At 36.7% G+C, this 5,256-nt stretch overlaps 1 non-coding gene across 1 annotated transcript; it reads left to right on the top strand.

The window, feature by feature from the left end:
- The first annotated feature begins 1,969 nt into the window (after nucleotides 1-1,969).
- LOC136864978 (5S ribosomal RNA) lies at nucleotides 1,970-2,088 on the top strand. Its single transcript, XR_010859395.2, has one exon. It is a non-coding gene; the product is annotated as a 5S ribosomal RNA (ribosomal RNA).
- The last annotated feature ends 3,168 nt before the right edge of the window (nucleotides 2,089-5,256 follow it).

Genomic DNA, 5,256 nt, shown 5'->3' with positions numbered 1-5,256 from the left:
AATAGCACTTCTGCGCAACTTACTGTAACAGCATTAAAAGCAAATGGGACATATGTCAGTCTATGAAAATATTATGAGGCAGCCTTCACTGTACTCGCACAAACCGTTCTGCGCAATGTTATTTATTTATTTATTTATTTATTTATTTATTTATTTATTGATTTATTTATTTATTTATTTATTTATTTATTTATTTATTTATTTATTTATTTATTTATTTATTTATTTGCAAATGAATGCACTTAGGGACGGTGAATTTTAGCATTTTCAAACGAAAAATTTTACATTCTGTTTTGTACATTTAGCATTTTGTAGTATTTACACATTTTTTATTTAACGTTTTCTAGTGTCTTGAAGAAAAATGTAGAATTTGAGTTAATTCTGATAAATAGGTGTTGTCATTTGTGAGTATCAATGTGAAATCAACAGAATAGGCATAGAGATAATAGTAAAACGAAAAGGCATACATTCTTATTATTCTTATTTTTCTTCTTTCGTTACGGCCACTGTAGGATCACGGCAACTTTGCCATGGTAAGTGTTTTCTTCTTCTCCTAGAACCTCTTCATTCTCTCTCTCCTTCTCTCCCGTTCTTCCGCTGATATTTTCAGTAATCTCTTTGCTTTTCTTCCCCATTGGTGCGTCTCTATCCTTTTTCTTTACCTTTCTCCACCATTGATCTCTGGGATGTTGGTTGGTATATATTTATTTCTCCAGTTCTCTGTCCCTTCCACTTTGATCCCCATTTCAGTCCAGTCCTTCCGGTGTTAGACAACTCACATCTGGTATACTCCGAAGTCCTCTTAAAATCACTGATGATAATGCCATTTCAGTGCATTTTTGTTCTTGTTTCAGTGTTTACTTCTATCACTGAATTATGACAATTTTTCCTCAGGCCTATTGTACAGTATTGCAGTACGAACAACGAAGTGTACAGAAGTTCCACTAATGATTGCTTTTGGTGATCACATTGTAGCAGGTATATGGGGGTGTCAGTCAGCTACAAGTTATAAATACAAATGAATACATAACCGAGCAGAAGCGTTATACCTCAGTAATATAGCAATGAAGCACTAAACAAGTTGGAGAGGTATGAGGGATGTACTGTAGCTGAGTGAATAAAGGCGGTCGAGATTCCATTTCCTTGCCATAATAAATTTGAATTCACTTTTCATTACAAACGAAAGAAAATACTAGTCATTGTCTGATGTGACTTTATGATTCCTCCTCCTCATTAACCTCACGGTGTAGAACACTAATAATAACGGCGGAAAGGTTTTCATCGTCACTTCGTAATCTGCAGGCCTTAGGGCTGAGCAGAATTCGCTTGGTAGGCCAAGGTCCGTCAGGGCTGTAGTGCCATGGTGTTGGAGTTTGGTTCATCATCATCATCATCATCATTGTCATTTCCCATCTCGATTTATTGAATTTATTTCTTCTTCTCCTTCATTATTTTCTTTCTCTTCATTTGCCCCTATAATTGTATTGAAGGTGATATTTTGGTACTTTCCGTTCGTAGTTTAATGTTCCTATTGTTACTACTGTAAATTTGCCTTAAGAAGAGTATGTTATTGTAGCCTACTGCTATATTATTACTCATGAAACTTTTAAATATGAAGCTTTTCGATTGCTAATATCACCACTGTTAAATTATTATTATTATTATTATTATTATTATTATTATTATTATTATTATTATTATTATTAAGTGTAATGGTTTCTAGTAATAGTGTTCTAGGTTAGGAGTGTTAAGCTATATTTTCCAGTGCTGACTTGGTTAATGTAACTTAAACGCTTTTCAGTCTGTCGAACACAGTAGTTCAAAACGTAACATAGGCTATAACACTATAACACACCTGTAAAAATACACTGCTAAACAAACAATGGCATGTTTCGTTCTACAAGAACATCATCGGATTCTATCAAATCTCTTTCAATCATGCGCGTATTTGTACAATGTTGTTTACGTTGCCAACGGCCATACCATGCTGAATACACCGGTTCTTGTCCGATCATCGCAGTTAAGCAACATTGGGCGTGGTTAGTACTTGGATGGGTGACCACTTGGGAACACCACGTGTCGTTGGGTCAATTCCCTTTTCCGGTCCCGTGGTGTAGGGGTAGCGTGTCTGCCTCTTAGCCGGAGGCCCCGAGTTCGATTCCCGGCCAGCTCAGGGATTTTTACCTCGACCTCAGGACTGGTTCGAGGTCCACTGAGCCTACGTGATTAGAATTGAGGAGCTATCTGACGGTGAGATAGCGGCCCCGGTCTAGAAAGCCAAGAATAACGACCGAGAGGATTCGTCGTGCTGACCACACGACACCTCGTAATCTGCAGGCCTTCGGGCTGAGCAGCGGGCGCTTCGTAGACCAAGGCCCTTCAAGGGCTGTAGTGCCATGGGGGTTTGTTTGTTTGTTTGCTTGTTTTATTGTTTACGTTACGTAAACTAGTCAGTGATTATGTACTGGTGTTGTTATGATTAGATATGAATAAATAATGAATATATTAGTCCTCTACTGTCAATTTAGTAAATTATGGAAATTGTTCTGTACTTACCTTAGCTGCTGTTATCCGTTACCTTCAGCAGCTGTGTTTGGACTGACGCCAGTTGGTCATGGTAGCTAGGGTTGGGGGGGGGGGGCATTAAGAGAAATTTTCTTGGCAGTATCTCTGTTTCGTAGAGAGGGTAGAAGAAGTAGGTGGGGCAATGGAAATGTGTGCGCATTGACTCTGTACAATGGAGACGGCAGGTTATGCTGCTTATCCATCTTAAAATGTAATTTTGTGAATAATAAAGTAAGTGTAAGTTAATGATTTGGTGAAATAAAAGTAAGGAATTAAATTAAAGCGTATCTTGTAAGACATTATTTTATTGATAGGTACCTGTTAAAACGTCCTCATTCGATTCGATTACCTATTAATAAAATACCTATTAAAATTAATACCTATTAATAAAATTCCTTCCTTTTATTTCATCAAAATCATTAACGTATATTTACTCTTTTATAACAAATGTGCATTATAGGATGAAGAAGCAACATCCCCTCCCCTCTCCATTGTACAGAGTGAATGCGCACAGGTTCCCATTGCCCCACCCACTTCTCCTACCCTCTCCACGAAACACGGTTATTGCCTACAAAATTTACTCTCATTCCCCAACCACTTCTTAGCTACCGAGGCCAAGAGCGGTGGTCAGTCCAAACACAGCTGCTGAAGTTAATGTACGATAGCAGCTAAGATAAGTACCAGAAAACTCCAAAATTTACTAAAGTGGCAGTAGAGATTTAATGCATTCCTTATTTATTCATAAAATCACCAATTCGTAATCACTGAGTAGTGTACGGAACGTAAACAATATTGCATAAATATGTGCATGAGTTAAAGTGATTTGATAGAATCTGAGGTTGTTCTTGTAGAAAGAAACATGTCATTCTTTGTTTAATAGTGGTTTTCTTACAGGTACATGTTATAGTGGTACATATTTTGTTTTGAACTAGTGTGTTCGACAAGCTGAGAAGCTTTCAAGTTACATTAGATTAGCAGCGGTTAAGTGTAAGGAAAGGAATATATTCCTGGCTTTGCCAGAATTAGCATTTCAAATTATTTTATCTTGTCTTGTCTAATCACAGCCTTTTATGAACGTAGGAGTTTTGAAATGGAAATAAGAAACAAATCCTCTTAGTTTGGATGCCTGAAGGCAAGCGGCTATGATCGCTATATTAGCAGCCACGTAAAAGTACAAACTTCCTTGTTTTTGCTTCCAAATCACGTTAATAAATTAAGTATATATTTTAAGAAGTTCGGCTGCTAATGGGTGTTGTTTTGAAATGGAAACTATTTGCTCCCAGTTTTGTCCATTTTCTTTCATTGTTATTGTCCATAAATATTGCTCCCCATAGTTACATAACTCTGGTTTTTATTTACACGCTCTTGTTCGGTTTTGATGTTTCATTGAAAGCATTTCACATTCTAGCTGTTAGAATGTCAGCTCTAAAATGCACCGCTTCCATTCAATGAAATCTTTATAAATATGAAATAATCTACAGTTGACAAAACGCATTTATTATTATTGAATAGTATTTGTTTAACCTTTTGTTCATATTTCCTTTCCTTTGTTTAATTGAAAGATTTCATTACTGAAATATGTCAAAAATGTTAATGTCATATTATTATTATTATTTCTATACTGTATGTGTTTTCTGATAGCAGTTCCACTATGTATTCCAGATGACATGAGTGTAATTTGAACTGTTGGTATAAAATACCACATCATTATTGTACTCAATTATTTTCCAATCTGTTGTATCGGATTACCTTGCATTCATGGTTAAATAAAGTGGTTCATAAAATCTCCCGATCTATTTTTCTTCATTCCTTTCTCCCGATGCCAACACTAAACCTTGTTCCCAGCAAAAAATGGGAATTTTACCTTCGGGTGGTGCGAAAGGTATCTTCTTCTAAGATGATGATACAAGACAGCGACGTCCAAAACGCTTCACACTGCATAAATCAGCACAGGTGTACCTATGCGCGGCAGTGCTTAATTCCTAAAATTTTAGGTTCCGGAACAAATGTCCAGACATTTTGTCCCATTTCCAACCATTCCTCCTCCATCAAAAAGTCACAATTTTCGATATATGAAAACATGATAAAACTTGCAATGAGAAATCATTTTTTACAAAATACTTTTTTCGAAATTCATGTTTTTAAAACATAATTTCTTATAATCAAAACTATAAAGCCACAAGATTCAGAGTAGACAACGGGTGATATGTAATATTCTTCAGTGAGATTATAATTACGTAACGATTTAATAAATGTGCAGGGTACTATTTTAAATCGCCGGTATGGATTATGTTCCAGTAACATTTTATTAAGCAATCTCCTTAAAACACTGTGAAAACAAAATCCCTGGTATGTGCCGAAATACTGTTCCGGCGCGTTCCGGCCGAAATTAAGCACTGATGTGCGGACGCACTGTGAAATTCAGGGTGTACCGTGATCTTGTTACAAACTTTCACGGATTATGGAGAACGGCAAATGGATCAATATGAGATAAGGAACCGTAATCTGGAAACGCTCGAGTCAAAAGTTATTAATAATCCAAGTTGTATAACGTCCATCCGTTCTTAACAGACGCCGGGGTGTCGTAGTAGTTCTTTAACGAGCTGACACCCTTACAAAGCGACCGACCTCAGTACTACCCACGTTCCTGGAACACATCCCACTTGCCCTTCGTCAACGGATGTGTTTTCA

Source organism: Anabrus simplex, chromosome 2, assembly GCF_040414725.1.
Source record: "Anabrus simplex isolate iqAnaSimp1 chromosome 2, ASM4041472v1, whole genome shotgun sequence".
Lineage (NCBI taxonomy): Eukaryota > Metazoa > Arthropoda > Insecta > Orthoptera > Tettigoniidae > Anabrus > Anabrus simplex.
The sequence above is the reverse complement of the archived record's forward strand: the minus strand, read 5'-3'. Positions and strand labels throughout refer to the sequence as shown.